At 45.2% G+C, this 21,385-nt stretch overlaps 1 long non-coding RNA gene across 1 annotated transcript in view; it reads left to right on the plus strand.

Moving 5' to 3' along the window:
• LOC139226537 (uncharacterized) overlaps positions 1 to 20,773 on the plus strand; it is an 82,127-nt gene extending 61,354 nt beyond the window's left edge. Inside the window, exons 2-4 of the long non-coding RNA XR_011587288.1 lie at positions 14,636 to 14,821; positions 20,286 to 20,445; positions 20,643 to 20,773. This is a non-coding gene — a long non-coding RNA (uncharacterized lncRNA). The remainder of the gene's footprint in view (positions 1 to 14,635; positions 14,822 to 20,285; positions 20,446 to 20,642) is intronic.
• The last annotated feature ends 612 nt before the right edge of the window (positions 20,774 to 21,385 follow it).

Below are 21,385 nucleotides of genomic sequence, written 5' to 3' on the forward strand. Positions count from 1 at the left end.
TCGGGATGCACACTCTTGGCTGCAGAGAACCTATCTATCCCCCTAACTATACTGTCCCCTACTACAAACACCTTCCTCTTTACTCCCCCCACTTGAATGGCTTTCTGCACCACGGTGCCTTGGTCAGTCTTCTCATCCACCCAGCAGTCTGCACACTTGTCCTCAAGGGTTGCAAGTACCTCAAATCTATTGGACAAGTGCAGGGACTGAGGCTCCTGCAATACTACCTCCTGGATCCCCTTACCTGCTTCACTCGCAGTCACACCCTCCTGTCCCTGACCACGTGTCAATTATAAAGTACTTAATCTAGAGGGTGTGGCTGCCACATCTCCCTCCCTGATGTCCCGCAGAGACTTATCGCAGATGTAGTCGCCCTGGACCAAAACGTTCAGAAGCTCACACATATTGCAGCAGCAACACATCTCCTGTTTTTCCATTATATTATTTAATTAATTAGTTTAGTGTTAATCAAGTATATACCCTATATATTTTATTAAATTAGTTAAACAAATAAAGGTTAGTTTTTAGTATTATGCTATATGTTAATTTAAAGAAAAACTTAGCCCAAAATCACTACCAATCACTTACCTGCCTGACCTGTGATGTCACACTACAAAGTTCTCCCCACCCAGAGCCATGCGATCTCCTGGGAGAGGCAAAAAAAAGATAAAAACCCAGGCCAATTGGGGAAAAAATCTCGGAAAATTCCTCTCCGACCCAACCAGGTGATCGAAATTAGTCCATTCTGGATATCACTGGAACCACTGAATTAACTGCATGGTTATTTTCTCATTCCCACCTTCTTGTGCTGGCTTGGGAAAGAGTTGCATTTTTGTTTGTACAAACTTTCCGGCAGTCACACTATGACTTTTAAAGTTATCTGTCTACTGGTCTGCAACAGTACTGACATTCTTTTACAGAAGGATACACAGTCCATTATCTCAAATGGACCCTCTGCCCTTGTGGCATGTATTAAATCCAACTGGTACAATCAGTTCTTTATACCCTATTGTTCATCTATTGATTTCCCCTCCTCCTTTATTCCATCACTATATATTGCTTTAGTTTACTTACTTACCTTTGACAAACCATTGGGTTTGGATTAAACTCTGTATTTCTTATTTTTTTTCCTGCTTCTTTGCACACAGTTTTTAGAAAACTTCTAACCTGCCACTTTATGAAGTGTTATACACATGAGGTAATGGATCCAAGGTCATTTTGTTTTTTCCTGCACTGTTAGGTAATGCTAACAGTGCAGGAACTTAAAGAAGGCTAACTTTGAAGGTATGAGGCGTGAATTGGCTGGGATGGATTGGCGAATGATACTTAAGGGGTTGACTGTGGATGGGCAATGGCAGACATTTAGAGACCGCATGGATGAACTACAACAATTGTACATTCCTGTCTGGCATAGAAATAAAAAAGGGAAGGTGGCTCAACCGTGGCTATCAAGGGAAATCAGGGATAGTATTAAAGCCAAGGAAGTGGCATACAAATTGGCCAGAAATAGCAGCGAACCTGGGGACTGGGAGAAATTTAGAACTCAGCAGAGGAGGACAAAGGGTTTGATTAGGGCAGGGAAAATGGAGTATGAGAAGAAGCTTGCAGGGAACATTAAGACGGATTGCAAAAGTTTCTATAGATATGTAAAGAGAAAAAGGTTAGTAAAGACAAACGTAGGTCCCCTGCAGTTAGAATCAGGGGAAGTCATAACGGGGAACAAAGAAATGGCGGACCAATTGAACAAGTACTTTGGTTCGGTATTCACGAAGGAGGACACGAACAACCTTCCGGTTATAAAAGGGGTCGGGGGGTCTAGTAAGGAGGAGGAACTGAGGGAAATCCTTATTAACCGGGAAATTGTGTTGGGGAAATTGACGGGATTGAAGGCCGATAAATCCCCAGGGCCTGATGGACTGCATCCCAGAGTACTTAAGGAGGTGGCCTTGGAAATAGTGGATGCGTGACAGTCATTTTCCAACATTCCATTGACTCTGGATCAGTTCCTATGGAGTGGAGGGTAGCCAATGTAACCCCACTTTTTAAAAAAGGAGGGAGAGAGAAAACAGGGAATTATAGACCGGTCAGCCTGACATCGGTAGTGGGTAAAATGATGGAATCAATTATTAAGGATGTCATAGCAGTGCATTTAGAAAGAGGTGACATGATAGGTCCAAGTCAGCATGGATTTGTGAAAGGGAAATCATGCTTGACAAATCTTCTGGAATTTTTTGAGGATGTTTCCAGTAGAGTGGATAAGGGAGAACCAGTTGATGTGGTATATTTGGACTTTCAGAAGGCGTTCGACAAGGTCTCACACAAGAGATTGATGTGCAAAGTTAGAGCACATGGGATTGGGGGTAGTGTACTGACATGGATTGAGAACTGGTTGTCAGACAGGAAGCAAAGAGTAGGAGTAAATGGGTACTTTTCAGAATGGCAGGCAGTGACTAGTGGGGTACCGCAAGGTTCTGTGCTGGGGCCCCAGCTGTTTACACTGTACATTAATGATTTAGATGAGGGGATTAAATGTAGTATCTCCAAATTTGCGGATGACACTAAGTTGGGTGGCAGTGTGAGCTGCGAGGAGGATGCTGTGAGGCTGCAGAGCGACTTGGATAGGTTAGGTGAGTGGGCAAATGCATGGCAGATGAAGTATAATGTGGATAAATGTGAGGTTATCCACTTTGGTGGTAAAAACAGAGAGACAGATTATTATCTGAATGGTGACAGATTAGGAAAAGGGGAGGTGCAAAGAGACCTGGGTGTCATGGTACATCAGTCATTGAAGGTTGGCATGCAGGTGCAGCAGGCGGTTAAGAAAGCAAATGGCATGTTGGCCTTCATAGCAAGGGGATTTGAGTACAGGGGCAGGGAGGTGTTGCTACAGTTGTACAGGGCATTGGTGAGGCCACACCTGGAGTATTGTGTACAGTTTTGGTCTCCTAACCTGAGGAAGGATATTCTTGCTATTGAGGGAGTGCAGCGAAGGTTCACCAGACTGATTCCCGGGATGGCGGGACTGACCTATCAAGAAAGACTGGATCAACTGGGCTTGTATTCACTGGAGTTCAGAAGAATGAGAGGGGACCTCATAGAAACATTTAAAATTCTGACGGGGTTAGACAGGTTAGATGCAGGAAGAATGTTCCCAATGTTGGGGAAGTCCAGAACCAGAGGTCACAGTCTAAGGATAAGGGGTAAGCCATTTAGGACCGAGATGCGGAGGAACTTCTTCACCCAGAGAGTGGTGAACCTGTGGAATTCTCTACCACAGAAAGTTGTTGAGGCCAATTCACTAAATATATTCAAAAAGGAGTTAGATGAGGTCCTTACTACTAGGGGGATCAAGGGGTATGGCGAGAAAGCAGGAATGGGGTACTGAAGTTGAATGTTCAGCCATGAACTCATTGAATGGCGGTGCAGGCTAGAAGGGCCGAATGGCCTACTCCTGCACCTATTTTCTATGTTTCTATGTTTCTATCTTTGTCTAGCTGTAAGAATTATAATTATTTTGAACTGTTAGTTCAGCTATTTCACCAGTCCTAATTTTGTAACCCATAACATGAAGTTGAATTACTTTCTCTGAACTTTTTCACTTGACATAATACAAAAAGCAATTTTCGAAAAACTTGAGTTACTTGTGTACTTTCAGATTACTTTTATTTTGTCTGTCTTTCCATGTCTCTAAGAAGTGCTGACAAGCACTTACAAACGTGTTTTGTAGAAATTCAAGTTGTGGTGATCTATTAGTTTTCTTTTGAATGTTTCCTTTCAAATTCCTCAGAATACTGACATTTTGTTTGTCCTATAAGAACAATTCTTTAAGAGAGCAGAATACTATTCTTGCAGTTTGTTTAGCATAAAAGCTTCTTGGAGGTAGCTTTAATGATGGAGGAAACAATGGGAACATGACTTGAGGTGAAAGGGGATGATGAGGTCAAGAATGTTGATATGTGAAGTACTAATGGCCAATGAAACAACAAAAGAATGAAAGCCTCCATATGATAAAGAGCAAGGTTATGATCTAAAAAAGTGATTACTATCCGTGTAGATTCCCATTGCAGTTCAAAATAAAGTCAGGCAAGGTTGGTGACGGCGTTGATCCAGAGAATGTTGCAGAAAGTTTCCCTCCAAACTCCAATTAAAATGGCAAATTCTGTACTCCCAGCAGGGAATGTGAGTTGGGGGTTACAATCTCCTTCAACCTTGGCTTCACTTCAGCAAGTGAGTATTCATGGAATTTACCCTTGTATTTCTCATATGGTCATGTTGATTTCTGGCTAGAATGGAAATATTTGACCCTACCGTTTAAAATCTGCCTGCCCTAATCCCTAGTGTGCGCAGTGTTAAATAATTCTGTGAGCCATTTTTGATTGAAGTACCTATCTCTTGGACCAAACTTCTGACCATCTGTCCTTCTGTGGCTCAGTGTCAAAAGTGATTTTATTGATAACGCTCCAATTAAGCGCTTTGTGACATTTTGCTACATTAAAGGCACTATATAAATGTTTGGTTTTTTTTGTTTCTGTTTCTGTTAAACACTTTTAGAATTGATCTCAGGTAAACCAAGCAAAACATGCGATGGCTGTTTCTCCCTCAATTCCCGATGGTACTGATTTTGGAATTTATACTTTAAACAATTTGGGGGCTGTGCAGATTACCTTCGCCTGAAAGATAATGGGGGAAAAATTGGTCCTTGGTCTGTTTTCTGTGAAGGAAACAAGGGCAAAAAGGATCAATTTTGTGGGGCTATGTCCTGCGCTGTAAAGGCACCTGCAAGATATGCAATGCCATATTGGTCCCAGACAATATTCAAAGGTCCCAGACTTCTGTGTCAAACAGACAGTTGTCACCTTGCATATGTTAATGAGGGTCCTATTTAAGGAACCTTTCCAGACAATGGGTGGTGCTGAGCAGAGCAGGCTACTTTGCTCAAGTTTTTCAGCCTTTACTGTGGCCTAACCAATGGCTGGTAACAACCAGACATTATATATTTTTTTAAGTCTTCATATGGAGCCAAGTGGTGCAGGAGTGTTCCTCCTGGTTCCACAGCAGTCCTGCCGGTCCTTACTGGCCACCGTCCCATGCTCCCCCAACTCCCAACCTCCACCCCACACTACGGCAATCTATCTGAGGATTGCTGTCTGTGAGGTAGCTGGCCCAAATTAGTGAGCTTCCACCTGGAAAACTCTATCTGGAGGCGTGACAGGCATCTGCATCTCGCTGAAATGTAGCCTAAGGTCCAATTTTGTGTAAGGCTTGGGCCTCCAGTTTCTGGCATGCCATGTGAGCATGTCAGCCATTTTGTGCCCAAAGATGGGCCTAAACTCTAATTTAATAGCTCGCAGCATATAGGCCATAGTTTCCTTCATCTCTGCATAGTCCCCGCTTTGTTTTTCAGTCTATCAAAGTGGAATAGTAATTACACTGGATGTGTGTATAAGACATGGGTATTGTGAACATGAGCAAAAAAATTCTGACTGTTCTGAAGTGACTCCAATGGAAATGAAAATTAGGAAAGATGTAAAACGGGCTGTTGATTCCCATATTACACTATCGCACAAAAGGCAAAATCTACTCCAACATGTTAAAGTGGCTTGCTTATCAGTGTTCTGCACCTACAAATACTATCTGGGTGGACAGGGTAAATGGAAACCCACCAGTGTGAGGCCTGTTGTAACTCAAAAGAAGTTGATAATTGCATGAAAAATTGTTGGTATTTTTACTTAAAAAAAACTTAAATTATTACATAGAATGTATAGTACAGAAACAGAGCATTTGGCCCACATGATCCATACCAGTGTTTTTGCTCCACATGAACCTCTTCCCATCACTCTTCATCTAACCCTATCAGAATAGAAGCAGAATATTCCATTCCTTTCTCCCTCATGTGCAGTACAACTGGGCTAGAGGTCGAACTGGCCCACCACCGTTTCTGATATTGCATTGAAAACTCCAAACATTGTATTATAAAGAACGGATTAATTTACATATGAAAAATTAATTTGTTTTATTACATGCCTCGCAACATTACAGTAATGGTTTTATATTGCTGTGACTAACTTAATTAAACAATCACAAATTTTAATTAATAGTGATCTATCATTACTGAAGATAAGATACATAATAATTAAAACTGATTAACACCTCACTCAGAGGATAGAAAATCCCTGATCATAATATTTCAAAAATGATTAAAGAGTTTTGTGCCTAATTATCTGCAAGACTCTGTTCTGCGAGGTCAGCTGGAGTACTTGGATGGCAGTTTGTAGTGGTATCAGTCCCATTAAAAAATGAGAGAACTTGGACTTTCGAGCATTTATTCTCGACGAAATAAGGCAAAATGATCGAGTATTAAAAAGGAGGATGCGTCTATTTGCAACAGAAAAATGCTCTAATTAGGTCCCCTTGATCATATGACCCGATTGCTGATTGGTCTCCTTGGAGGATAAGACACACCCAGTAGTTTCTTTGGAATGTGTAATTAGAAGCGCCCTGCCTACATAATCAGTGACTTTGCAAAGTGTAATTCGAGCCATTCTGACTGCCGACTCCAGACAGGAGAGAGCTCACTCACAGGTTAAGAACTCCCCCCGCCCCAACCCGCCCAAGTTCCTGCTCCAACTTAGCCCAAGTTCCTGCCCCATCCAAGTCCGAGTTCCTGCCCCATCCCAGCCTGATTTCCTGCCAGGTCCCCCAGCCGGGTTCCTGCCCCAGTTCCTGCCACCCCAGCACAAGTTCCTGCCACCCCAGCCCAAGTTCCTGCCCCATCCCAGTCCCAGCCCGAGTTCTTGCCCCATTCCTAGCCCAAGTTCCTGCCCCATCCCAGCCAAAGTTCCTGCCCATCCCAGTCCCAGATCGAGTTCTTGCCCCATTCCTAGCCCAAGTTCCTGCCCCATCCCAGCCCAAGTTCCTGCCCCATCCCAGCCCAAGTTCCTGCCCATCCCAGTCCCAGATCGAGTTCTTGCCCCATTCCTAGCCCAAGTTCCTGCCCCATCCCAGCCCAAGTTCCTGCCCCATCCCAGCCCCAGCCCAAGTTCTTGCCCCATTCCTAGCCCAAGTTCCTGCCCCATCCCAGCCCAAGTTCCTGCTCCATCCCAGTCCCAGCCCGAGTTCTTGCCCCATTCCAGCCCAAGTTCCTGCCCCAGCCCAAGTTCTTGCCCCATTCCTAACCCAAGTTCCTGCCCCTTCCCAGCCCAAGTTCCTGCCCCATCCCAGCCCAAGTTCTTGCCCCATTCCAAGCCCAAATTCCTGCCCCATCCCAGCCCAAGATCCTGACAACCCCAGCCCAAGTTCCTGCCCCATCCCCCAGCCCAAGTTCCTGCCCTGTCGCAGTCCAAGTTTCTGACCTAACCCCTGCCACCCTCGCACACCCCCACCCCCCTGCTCCCCCGCCTGCCCCGCTGCCACCGCCTCGGCATAGATGAGGCATTGTGTATGGGTCAGAAGTTGTTAACAGGTTTATTGGGTATGAAGTGAATAGTGACAGTGTCATGACTTCTGGATTTCATCCACTCCAATGATGTCACTTGTCGCCGAGGTTTCTGAGAAATCAGCCAGGTGTCGGGGGAATTAGAGGGAGAACGTGGTGCGGGTGTAAAAGGGGTGGGGTTAGAAGAACGTGATCCGTCTTCCCTGAGTTCCCGTTCCCTCTCTCTCTCTCTCTCTCCCTTCCAATCCCTTCATCTTGTCCCCTCTCTTCACCCCCCCAGTTTCTCGTTCTCTCTCCCCCAGTTTCTCGCTCTCTCCCCCAGTTTTTCTCTCCCCAATTTCCCTCTTTCTCCCCAATCTCTCCCCAGTCTCTCTCTCTCTCTCTCTCTCACTCCAATCTCTCTCTCTCCCCAGTCTCTTTCTCGATCTCCCCCAGTCTCTCTCTCTTGCTCTCCCTGCAGTCTCTTTCTCTCTCTCTCTATGGTCGCTCTCTCCCCAGTCTATCTCTCTCTTTTTCTCTACCTCCAATTTTTCTCTCCGACAGCGAGCCACAAAATTGTTGCTGTTGATAATCACAGCGATATTTTAGGCAAAAATCCCGGAGATAACCCAAAAGCCGGAGAAGCAGCTCCAGCAGTAATGATGGTGGCTCAGCCTGTGAGGCAGGACCAGGTTGGTCGAGAACTTTTGTCTTACGGATGTTTAACATCAGACCCAGACTCTCGAAAGCTTCAGTGAAGGTGTCAACAAGGGTTAGAGTTTGGCTTCTGAGTGTGCGCAAACGCAAGCGTCATCTGCATATTCAATGACAATCAAGATCCATGACAAGACAAGACTTTGGACAGTATGGACCACGTTCCATACCTTGGGAGCCCCTAGTCAGTGAGGGCAGACGTCGACGACGAAACCCAACATTGCCTTCAGTCTTCGGCCGCCTGAGGAAAAGCGTGTTTGAAGAACAAGAACTCAAACCCGGCACCAAGCTCATGGTCTACAGATTTCTGCCCTCCTTTATGCTTCACAGACATGGACAATGTACAGTAGGCACCTCAAAATACTGGAGGAATACCACCAACACTGGCTCCGCAAAATTCTGCAAATCCATTGGTAGGATAGGAGCACCAACATCAGTGTTCTCTCTCAGGCCAACATCTCCAGCATCGAAGCATTGACCACGCTCAATCAGCTCCGATGCGCAGGCCACATAGTCCGTATGCCTGATACAAGACTCCCGAAACAGGCACTCTATTCCGAGCTCTGTTATGGCAAGAGAGCCCCAGGAGGACAGAGAAAATAGCCTTAAAGCCTTCTTGAAAAAATGTATAAACCCCACCAATTCTTGGGAATCTCTGGCCCATGACCGCTTAAAGTGGAGAAGCATTTGGGAGGCGAATGGAATGTTGGCCTTCATTGCGAGAGGGATGGAGTACAAAAGCAGGGAGGTCCTTCTGCAACTGTACAGGGTATTGGTGAGGCCGCACCTGGAGTACTGCGTGCAGTTTTGGTCACCTTACTTAAGGAAGAATGTACTAGCTTTGGAGGGGGTACAGAGACGATTCACTAGGCTGATTCCGGAGATGAGGGGGCTACCTTATGATGATCGATTGAATAGACTGGGTCTTTACTCGCTGGAGTTCAGAAGGATGAGGGGTGATCTTATAGAAACATTTAAAATAATGAAAGGGATAGACAAGATAGAGGCAGAGAGGTTGTTTCCACTGGTCGGGGAGACTTGAACTAAGGGGCACAGTCTCAAAATACAGGGGAGTCAATTTAAAACCGAGTTGAGAAGGAATTTCTTCTCCCAGAGGGTTGTGAATCTGTGGAATTCTCTGCCCAAGGAAGCAGTTGAGGCTAGCTCATTGAATGTATTCAAATCACAGATTTTTAACCAATAAGGGAATTAAGGGTTATGGGGAGCGGGCGGGTAAGTGGAGCTGAGTCCACGGCCAGATCAGCCATGATCTTGTTGAATGGCGAGCAGGCTCGAGGGGCTAGATGGCCTACTCCTGTTCCTAATTCTTATGTTCTTATGTTCTTATGGAAGGCGCCGAACACTTTGAGAGGCCAAAATTGCTCCTGCCGATAAGACCTCTGGCTGCCTGAAAACAGCAGTCACAGGGTGACGCAGAATGGCTGCCGACTCTCCGCGGAGGGGCCTCCGTTTTGTAAATTGGCCTTTGTGAGGTATGGAACGGTGCCCGGGACTGCTCCACCCGCTTTCCCACCGCGGCGTGCACGCACTGACCCCTTACCGACTGGTGGGGACCCCCTCGGGAAATGGCCACTTTCCCGATATTGCCCCGTGGCAGCGGCACCGCCACCAAATGGTGCAACCGACAGCTTTTTGCGTTGGTGCACTCTCTGTAGTATGGTGGTTCGGCCGCCCTTAAAGGGGAGGGCGCACTGCTGTGTACGCCATGTTATTTATTTTTTTTGTTGCCCTATGGTTCGGCTGGACTACCAACAAGCAGCCTTGTACCTCCTCTTGGGTGCCAGGCCGCTGGTTCAGCTGAAACCCTCCCTGGTGACCCAGTGGACCTAACTTAAAAATATGCAGAGCTTGCAGTGGCTCTCCCCCTTAACTGAAGGGGTGAGACGTTGTGACGCATCAGCGTGATGCAGCACGTTACATCGTGCTTATGTTACCAGCGATGCCCTGATGACTGGTCGGTGCGGCAGATCCGCTGCAAAGGCACTTCCACCCCGAGCCCAAAAAATTCAAAGTGCCGAATATCAATGAGAAACTTAAAAAAACGGAGGGTGCACCTCTTTTCAGGTGGAGGGCAATTTCTACCCCTGAGTCTCTTCGCCGGGAGCACACAGAAGTCAAGTACAAACTGCGGAAGGAGTGGACGACAAACCAAGCACCCCACCCACACGTCCCTTCAACCACCACCTGCCCCACCTGTGACAGAGTCTGTAGATCCTGGATTGGACTCATCAGCCAGCTTAGAACTCATGTTAGTATGGAAGCAATTCATCCTCAACTCCAAGGGACTGCCTAAGAAAAAGAAGGTTTAGGCGCACTTCCTCATATATCGCACTGCGCATGCGGAACGAATCGAACGTACATGCCGCAAAGGGGCGGAGTTCAGGGCGCGCATGCGCAGAAAGACAGAAAATAACTGTTGCAAATAATCACTCCGTAAAAAGAATAAAAAAGGGGAAATGTATAACAATACAGAAGTAATTACAATTAAGGGTAGAAAATAATGAGTGGTTAATTTAAGAAAACAAGGCACATTGAGTACATAAAGAGAGTATCATTCACATGCTATGTGTTCAGTGGGGAAAGAGTATGGGGGGTAAAATTCAAGCAGAGGGCCGGGCTGATCGATTGTGGCCACGACACTGCAAAGAAACTGCATCAGAAGTGGCAATGAAAAGGTCATTTTTTTTCAGCACTTGGCCACCTCCCCATTAATTTTCAACCGGTAGCTGCCGGCTGCCTGATACTTGTCCCCCTGAAGTTGTTGTTGTTATTGCCTGTACTGCTTCAGGGGGTAAAATCTTTGAAAAAGAGACTTCAATTCAAAGCAATTCTCCAACTTGCAGAAACCTATTTAGAGTTGTAGTAGAAGCCAATATCCTGCATACATCCATGTTATTCACTTCAAACCCTCGACAAAATATATCATAAGTCTTATAGAATGGCACCAATAGGTATCAATTTATTCATTCCATGTTAGAGATTGGAAAGATTAATTGAGAGTCTCATTTCCATACAATGACTGGAAGCACTCAGGCTCACTATTTTTGGGTGGAAGTTGGAAGAGTCATAATTGCCCTCACCAAAGTGCAATCTAAAACAATGCTAAAATAGCAATGGTGGAAGACATAACACTAATTGCATTTGTGCCAAACAGAACAAAATTAATAACAATTATGGTATCTACACAATTAGTTGAACAAACTTCAAAATTTCAAATAGTGCACCAGTTGAGATGGCGGATTAATGCGGCATAAAAATTTGTCCTAAGTTTTCCAAGTTTCTATTCTTATTCTTGGCATATTGTGAGCGGGAGAAAATCCAGCAGTACATATGAAAATGACGGGTAGAAAAAGACCATCTGGTCCATCAAGCCTTCCCCACACTGTCAGGATAACTGAAGTATTATGATTAGACACCCTTTACTCAATAGTAGCCGTGTAATCTCCTAAGAGAGGTAAAAAAACAAGATTAAAAACCCAAGGCCAATTAGGGAAAACAAATCTGGAAAATTCCTCTAGTAACCACCTTAGATGCTCAAAACTAGTCCAAGAGACCACACTAACCAAGCTTGTATTATCTGGTACTTCACTTATCTGTTAAAAGATGTGTGATCTCTGATCCAGATCTCTTTCTGAAGGTATGTAGAGAGTCACCACTTATTGCCCAACATCTAATCTACCCGAACACTTGTGTAACTTATATGCATGGTTCCTAACCTTATCCAAGCTTTCTGCTATTGATAAATGCAACTTAGATCTTTAATTATTTTATATACCTCTATCAAATCGCTCCAAAATTTATGCATCTCTAAAGTGAATAGATTCAGCTTTTTAAGCCTATTTTAGTAACTAAGGTTATTTAAGCTGGGAATTATTCTTATAGCTATGCTCTTTCCCCACAGGCGGCAAATGCAAATAGAGTCATATCCCTGAGCTGATCTTGCACATCTATAGTATCAAACGAGAAAAGGTTAAGCATGATCTGAAGGATAACTCTCATCTGAATATATGCAAAAATCATTAGTATATAGATAACAATCTATATACTTGCCTCTGCAGATTAACCATCATTTTATGACACCAGTCTTTTAGAAATAAAGCAGATCTGATAGTGATGGCTGCATCATCTGCCAAACAGGGCTTTAGTATTTGATCTTTGTGTGTATATATTGGATGATTTCATGCTCCAGTAGCCCTAGCTAACTCCAAACATTGCTCCCTGCATGTATGGCTCCCCATTGGAAGCACAGAATTGCCAAAACACCTTGTAATTCTTTCTAATGCATTGATGTTGTTGGCTGTAATGAGAAAGGCCAAGTTTTCTTACATAAGAACATAAGAACATAAGAATTAGGAACAGGAGTAGGCCATCTAGCCCCTCGAGCCTGCTCCGCCATTCAACAAGATTATGGCTGATCTAGCCGTGGACTCAGCTCCAGTTACCCGCCCGCTCCCCGTAACCCTTAATTCCCTTATTGGTTAAAAATCTATCTATCTGTGACTTGAATACATTCAATGAGCTAGCCTCAACTGCTTCCTTGGGCAGAGAATTCCACAGATTCACAACCCTCTGGGAGAAGAAATTCCTTCTCAACTCGGTTTTCAATTGGCTCCCCCGTATTTTGAGGCTGTGCCCCCTAGTTCTAGTCTCCCCGACCAGTGGAAATAACCTCTCTGCCTCTATCTTGTCTATCCCTTTCATTATTTTAAATGTTTCTATAAGATCACCCCTCATCTTTCTGAACTCCAACGAGTAAAGACCCAGTCTACTCAATCTATCATCATAAGGTAACCCCCTCATCTCTGGAATCAGCCGAGTGAATCGTCTCTGTACCCCCTCCAAAGCTAGTATATCCTTCCTTAAGTAAGGTGACCAAAACTGCACGCAGTACTCCAGGTGTGGCCTCACCAATACCCTATACAGTTGCAGAAGGACCTCCCTGCTTTTGTACTCCATCCCTCTCGCAATGAAGGCAAACATTCCATTCGCCTTCCTGATTCCCTGCTGCACCTGCAAACTAACTTTTTGGGATTCATGCACAAGGACCCCCAGGTCCCTCTGCACCGCAGCATGTTGTAATTTCTCCCCATTCAAATAATATTCCCTTTTTCTGTTTTTTTTCCAAAGGTGGATGACCTCACACTTTCCGACATTGTATTCCATCTGCCAAACCTTAGCCTATTCGCTTAACCTATATAAATCTCTTTGCAGCCTCTCTGTGTCCTCTACACCGCTTTCCCACTAATCTTTGTGTCATCTGCAAATTTTGTTACACTACACTCTGTTCCCTCTTCCAGGTCATCTATGTATATTGTAAACAGTTGTGGTCCCAGCACCGATCCCTGTGGCACACCACTAACCACCGATTTTCAACCCGAAAAGGACCCATTTATCCCGACTCTCTGCTTTCTGTTAGCCAGTCAATTTTCTATCCATGCTAATACATTTCCACTGACCCTGCGTATCTTTATCTTCTGCAGTAAACTTTTGTGTGGCACCTTATCGAATGCCTTTTGAAAATCTAAATACACCACATCCATCGGTACACTTCTATCCACCATGCTCATTATATCCTCAAAGAATTCCAGTAAATTAGTTAAACATGATTTCCCCTTCATGAATTCATGCTGCGTCTGCTTGATTGCACTATTCCTATCTAGATGTCCCGCTATTTCTTCCTTAATAGTTTCAAGCATTTTCCCCACTACAGATGTTAAACTAACCAGCCTATAGTTACCTGTCTTTTGTCTGCCCCCTTTTTTAAACAGAGGCGTTACATTAGCTGCTTTCCAATCCGCTGGTACCTCCCCAGAGTCCAGAGAATTTTGGTAGATTATAACGAATGCATCTGCTATAACTTCTGCCATCTCTTTTAATACCCTGGGATGCATTTCATCAGGACCAGGGGACTTGTCTACCTTGAGTCCCATTAGCCTGTCTTGAGTATTATGCCTTTCTCCCAGCTCTTGCAATAATCTTACCAGCATACTTTAAACGTTGTTGCCAAAGTGAGGAGGTCGGTGTCTGTAATTTGGTACTTTGAAGATTTTCACAGTGACCTCAAATGTACAATACTCTTTATTAAGAAATATTCACAGTATAAATATATGGTAAACTTTGCGACTCAACATTATTTTTTCATCTAAGAGTGAAACTTTTTGAATAATTTATAAAGTAAACTAAAATGGGCCAGTTTTTTCCTTTTTTCTCACAGTCATTGCTGCTAAATTTTTCTATGTACAAATTATTTTTTTTAAATTCTGTTCTTGGTAAAGTCATCCTCAACCCCTGTCATTTCAGAAACTATTTATTTTCATTTGACTTTATCTTTGATTCATTCTGCTCTAGTTTCCTCTCTCTCGCTTTTCTAACATTTTATAGAATCATAGGGCTCGACTTTCGCCTTCATTATCAGCGGTTTTCTCAGTGGTACAGCTGTTTTTTGATGAAAAACCACCAGGCGAAAGTTTCCTTTTATTTTTTAAGGACTTCCACCCACATTTTGAAAATGCCGCCGGGGAGGAAACCGCCCACATGCATCTGCGTGCATCGCCGAGAAAACCGCCAGGATCTAAGTTTTGCCTCAACGGAGGACCCATACACACTGCCATGGAAACAGCACATGAAAAGTTGCTGGAAACAGGGCGGTAGGCGAGTACCTTGCAAAGAAAGGTAAGTTAAAGGTTTTTTTATAATTACTTTTTGTATTGTATGCAATAACTGTTAGACTGAGTACTGTTTAACTCCAAGAGATATAACCTTGGCTCTGCTTTATTAAGGCCCAAAGTGACTAATATACAAAATGGCTGGCCTTTTATACTTGGGCTGCACACATGTGCATGCAACCCAATGGCCTCCAACAATGACGCCATCTAGTGGCTAGTGAAACTCAAAAGTACATATATGACAATACTAACACAGTCTTTTACAAATTGAGACGGTCCAGTGTTTTATGCTCCCAGGTTGACCGTCTCAGTTCAACTCCAGCCTTGGGTGAGGTTTCAGAGTCTGTTGTGACTGGTAGCTGGGTGGCTGACCTGGTGGGAATGGCAATGGCCATGTCAGGGATTGAAAGTCCATTTTCATTGAACATGTCAGTAATTGAAAGTCCCGATTCACTGATGACCACTGAGTCCTCTGATGACTGGGGATAGGTTGATTGGTCGTCGATTGTCTCTTCCTCCGACTGTTCCAGTTCGTCTGTGTGCCGCAGCTTTGTCTGATCCATATGTGCCCTGCATGTTTGCCCATTTTTGAGCTTGACAATAAATACTCTGTTGCCCTCCTTGGCCATGAAAGTACCAGCGATACACTTGGGACCCTGACCATAATTCAGAACATATACAGGATCATTTACAGAAATATCGCGTGACACAGCTGCGCGATTGTGATACCCTTGCTGACTTTATCTTCTGTATTCAACATGATTATTCAAGTCAGGGTGTACAAGAGATAACTTGGACTTAAGACCTCTCTTCATAATTACTTCAGCAGGCGAGATCCCGGTAAGCATGTGTGGTCTTGTCCTATAACTAAGCAGTATGCATAACAGGCAGGTCTGCAGTGACCCTTGGGTTACTTGCTTCATACTCTACTTTATGATTTGGACAGCATGTTCTGCTTGCCCATTGGATGCAGGTTTGAATAGTGATGACCTTACATGTTTGTTACCATTGAGTTTCTTGAACTCTTGAAACCCCTGACTGGTGAAGCATGATCCGTTGTCGCTAACAACGATGTCAGGCAGACCATGTGTCGCGAACATGACACTGAGATTCTCAATGTTAGCTGTGGATGTGCTGGATGACATGATTATACACTCTATCCACTTCGAGTATGCATCCACCACAACTAAAAACATCTTCCCCAGAAAGGGACCTGCAAAGTCCATGTGGATCCTGGACCATGGTTTCGACGGACACAACCACAGACTCAGCGGTGATTCCGCTGGTGCTTTGCTGAGCTGCATGCAAGTGTTACACTGATGCACACATGATTCCAGCTCAGAATCAATTCCCAGCCACCATACATGAGACCTGGCGATGGCTTTCATCATTACAATGCTGGAATGTGTGCTATGTAGCTCACGTACAAATTTTTCTCTCCCTTTTTTGGGCATAACAACATGATTGCCCCACAGTATCATTATCATCATCATCATCATCCCTCGGGATTGAGGAAGACTTGCTTCCACTCTTAGCATGAGTTCTTAGGTGGCTGTACAGTCCAATACGAGAACAACAGTTTCTGTCACAGGTGGGACAGATAGTCGTTGAGGGAAAGGGTGGTCAGGGAGCCTGGTTTGCCGCACGCTCCTTCCGCTGCCTGTGCTTGATTTCTGCATGCTCCCGGTGACGATACTCGAGGAGCTCAGCAGCCTCCCGAATGCAATTCCTCCACTTAGAGCGGTCTATGGCCAAGGACTCCCAGGTGTCAATTGGGATGTCGCACTTTATCAGGGAGGCTTTGAGGGTGTCCTTGTAATATTTCCTCTGCCCGCCTTTGGCTCATTTGCCATGAACGAGTTCCGAGTAGAGCGCTTGCTTTGGGAGTCTCGTGTCTGGCATGCGAACTATGTGGCCTGCCCAGCGGAGCTGATCAAGTGTGGTCAGTGCTTCAATGCTGGGGATGTTAGCCTGGACGAGGACACTAATGTTTGTACGTCTGTCCTCCCAGGGGATTTGCAGGATCTTGCGGAGACATCGCTGGTGGTATTTCTCCAGCGACTTCAGGTGTCTACTGTACATGGTCCACGTCTCTGAGTCATACAGGAGGGTGGGTATTACTACAGCCATGTAGACCATGAGCTTGGTGACAGTTTTGAGGGACTGATCTTCAAACATTCTTTTCCTCAGGCTGCACTGGCGCACTGGAGGCGATGTTGGATCTCATCATCAATGCCATGTGCAGTGGTTCTAATAAGGTGCTCAATTTAGTAGGAAGTTACCAAAGTAGTTGAGTAGACCTAGGAACGAATGCAGCTCCGTCACATTCTGCGGCTTGGTGCATTCTTGATGGCCTTGGTTTTCGTGTCCGTGGGATGCTGTCAGCAGCAATTTTCCTCCCCAGGAATTCGACCTCTGGTGCCATGAAGACGCACTTCGAGCGTTTCAGTCTGAGTCCCACTTTGTCCAGACGATGTAGAACCTCTTCCAGATTGTTCAGATGTTCCTCAGAGTCAGGACCTGTGATCAGGATGTCATCTTGGAACACGACGGTTCTGGAAACGGACTTCAGAAGACTCTCCCTGTTTCTCTGAAATATTGCTGCAGCCGAGCGAATTCCAAAAGGGTACCCGTGATAAATAAACAGTCCTTTATGCGTGTTAATGCACATAAGTCTCTTTAAAGTCTCGACCAGCTCCTATGTCAGGTAGGCCGCTTCAAGTCCAGTTTGGTGAACAACTTCCCCCCGGCTAGCGTTGCAAACAAGTCATCAGCCTTCAGTAACGGGTACCGATCCTGTTTCGAAACCCGGTTGATTGTAGCCTTGTAGTCTTCACAGATTCTGACTCTGCCATCACTTTTCAGCACAGGAACAATGGGGCTGGCCCATTCATTAAATTCAACCGGTGATATGATCCCTTCAAACTGGAGTCTGTCCGGTTCGATTTTGACCTTCTCCCTCATCATATGCGGAACTGCCCGAGCTTTATAACGGACGGGTCTTGCATCCGAGTCCACGTGGATCTGCACCTTGGCTCCCGTGAAGTTGCCGATGCCTGGTTCGAACATCGAGGGGAACTTGCTCAGTACTTGGGTACATATAGCTTCCTCCGAAGACAATGCCTTGATGTCATTCCAGTCGCATCTGATTTTTTCAAACCAGTTCCTGCCGAACAGCATTAGGCCTTTGCCTGGGACAATCCATAGCGGTAACTCGTGAACCGCACCGTCATACGACACTTTAATTGTGGCACTGACAATCACCATTATGAGTTCTTTGGTGTACATGCGCAACTTGGCATTGACTGGACTCAGCGTGGGCCTTACAGCCTTAGTATCCCACAGCTTGTCGAATGCCCTCTGGCTCATTATCGATTGACTCGCCCCTGTATCCAGTTCCATTGATACCGGCACCCCATTAAATTTCATGTTGATCATTATCAGTTTGCTCTTAGTTAGGAATGAGTACAGTCCATACACTTCCTCTTCTGGTATCTCAGATTGCGTATCCGGATCTGCGCTAGTCTGACCTTCATCCTCCTTCATCACATGGTGTGACGCGGCACGCTTGCTCATCTGCGGACACTTGTGCTGGAGATGCTACCCTCTCAGATAGCCTTTGCAACTATATTGCTTAAATCTGTACTGCTGGTGCCGGTGATTTCCCCCACAATGCCAACACGGAGAAATCGGATGCATTCCCGCTGGTGGACTTTGGGCAGCCACAGGTTTCGCTTACGCAGTTGGGTAGGCCCTGCCATGTGCCGCTCTGCCAAATGCCGAATCAATCATATTTACAGTACTTGCTAAGTTTTGATTTTTCACTGATATCTGCTTTAGACTTCTATCCGTCATCATGCATAACTGAGCAATCGTGATGGCCCTGTTCATGTCCAACGTCTCCACCGCCTGTAGTTTACTCAGGATCACCTCATGATTGATGCCGATTACAAAGAAGTCCAACAGCATGTCTGCCAACACAGCTCCGAACTTACACGGTCGGCAACGAATTCCGCCGCATTCTGGCCCTCTGAGCGAACATGTGTATAAAATCTGTATCTTGAGATGATGATGCCTTCGTCTGGCTTAAGGTGGTCCTGTACCAGCGTATACAATTCTTCATATGTCTTTTCTGTTGGACTCACAGGCAGGGGTAGATTCTTTATCAGACCATATACTTTTGGACCGCAAACCGTGAGGTACACCGCCCGGCGCCGATCTGTGTCGCCGACCTCCTCCATTTTGTTGGCCACGAGGAACTGGGTCAAATGGCTCACAAAGTCTGCCCAATCTTCTCCTTCCACAAATCGCTCCAACAATCCAATTGTGCTCATTTTTGCATGCAAAGGTTCTTGTTGCCGTGTCGCCAAATGTTGTGTATGCAATAACTGTTAGACTGAGTACTGTTTAACTCCAGGAGGTTTAACCTTGGCTTTGCTTTATTAAGGCCCAAAGTGACTAATATACAAAATGGCTGGCCTTTTATACTTGGGCTGCACACACGTGCATGCAGCCCAATGGCCTCCAACAGTGACGCCATCTAGTGGCTAGTGATCCCAAACGTGACATTTTGAAAATTCTAAAATGGTGATTACGTTAAAAAGTGTCTTGAGAACATTTAATAACTTTTTATTTTTTGTTTAAGTTAAAAAATACTTTTTGAGTTTTATCCCATCCCTAGGCCCAACTGTAGCCTCGGACTAAATTTTAAATACTTACCGTCCATTCCGGTAAGAACAGCCAGTTTTCCCTACTTTCGCCTTTAACTGCCGAGAAACCGCCGAGAATCTTGGTGCAAGATCCATGTTCTTGCTGGGCAGTATTTTTTACCTTTATTATGGAAATTTTTGGCAGCATTAATTGCAGAACCTTAGCGGTGTTTCTGGGCGGCAATTGGGCAGTGAGGGGCTTTCGGGAAAGTCTAATCCTATTATAGAATTTTTTTATGGCACAGAGGAGGTCATTTGGCTCATTATGTCTATTCTCGCTGAAAAAGAACTATCGACTCTAATCCTACTCCCCAGCTTTTGGTCCTTTGCCCTGTAGGTTACGGCACTTCAGGTGCATATCAAAGTACTTTTTAAATGAGGTGAGGGCTTCTATCTCTACCGCCCCTTCAAGCAGTGAGTTTCAGATCCCCACCACCCACTGGGTGAAAACATTTCTCCTCAACTCCTTTGTGGGACAGTTAGAGTAAGTTATATTTTTGTTTATGCACTCCAATTACTTGAATTGTAAATGTGACACATCTTGGTATCACTAGGTTTCTGGTCGTCACACATTATAAAGATTGCTTTTTTTATGCACTACACTTCAATGTTTTCATGATGAACAACATGCAAGTAAAGGAACACTATGCAGATCACTTAATTAAATGCACACAGTATAGTATAAGTGCTTTGATGACTATCTGTGTGTGCCATGACAGCAGATGGCCACACTCTTAAAAATGTCTATTGCCACCTTTGCAGAGAAAGTTGTCCGAGAACCGGCGACAGTACAGGAAAACTGGTGGGAGTCCGGCAAGCCTGCTCCCAATCACAGCCTTGAAAAGGCGGATTGCAGGACTGATTGGTGCATTGCCAAGATCAATCACATGTGCGGATGCTGAGCCCAGGTTCCAGAGAGAGGGTAAGTCCTGCACAATCCATGGTCTGGATTGCCTCAATGTTAAGTACTGTGTGGGCTACGCTTCAGTTTATGCGATTTACTCTCCGTTGGCTAAACTTCGGTTTAAGCAATGTACTATCATTCGTTGTGCGCTATTTGAGCCTACTCATGTCACCCTGTCCCCTCCCTTGCTGCTAACCAGTCATCTGTTCTGTTAGATTTTGCAGATGTTTCAGATACATCCAATAATGGAGAAGACCCCGCCCGCTCGATACACCGAACTCAGCCATCCTGCATAACCTCCACAGGAGAAGGACGATGCTTCAATTTGGGTGGGGGGGTGGGGAAGCATGATCAGACGATGATGTTGAATTTGGAGGATGTCAACGGCACGGAGGTAGAAAGGGTTTTAGCCTGCCCTACGCAGGAGGAGACATATGTCGGTTATTCACCATCTGAGGTCCCGGGTCCCAGTGGGTTGCAGGAACCCACACCCAGGGCAGCAGCAAGCCCGTCTGTACGGAGGTGGAGACGTGAAGAGTGCTCTTCTGAGATGCAGGCTCCATGGGAGGTGGTAGAACTGATAGGAATGACTGGGGAGAGTGTCCAGCTCACCAAATCACTCATTGAGGCCATGAGTGGGATCTCGGCAAGCACTGTCTGGTGAAATTAGGGAGGGCATGTCGGGAGCCATAGCAGTACTATCTGCTGACATAAGGGGTTATGGGGAGCGGGCAGGGAAGTGGACCTGAGACCATGATTGGATCAACCATGATCATGTTAAATGATGGAGCAGACTCGAGAGGCAGTATGGCCTACTCCTGCTCCTATTTCTTATGTTCTTATGACATCAGGGAGGGCATATCGAGAGGCATAGCAGTACTACCTGCTGACATTAGGGAGGGCATGTCTGAGATAGTCGCTACAACTCGGGAAAACACCAAGGCTCTCATTGCCCAGC

The sequence above is a fragment of the Pristiophorus japonicus genome, chromosome 1, assembly GCF_044704955.1.
Source record: "Pristiophorus japonicus isolate sPriJap1 chromosome 1, sPriJap1.hap1, whole genome shotgun sequence".
Lineage (NCBI taxonomy): Eukaryota > Metazoa > Chordata > Chondrichthyes > Pristiophoridae > Pristiophorus > Pristiophorus japonicus.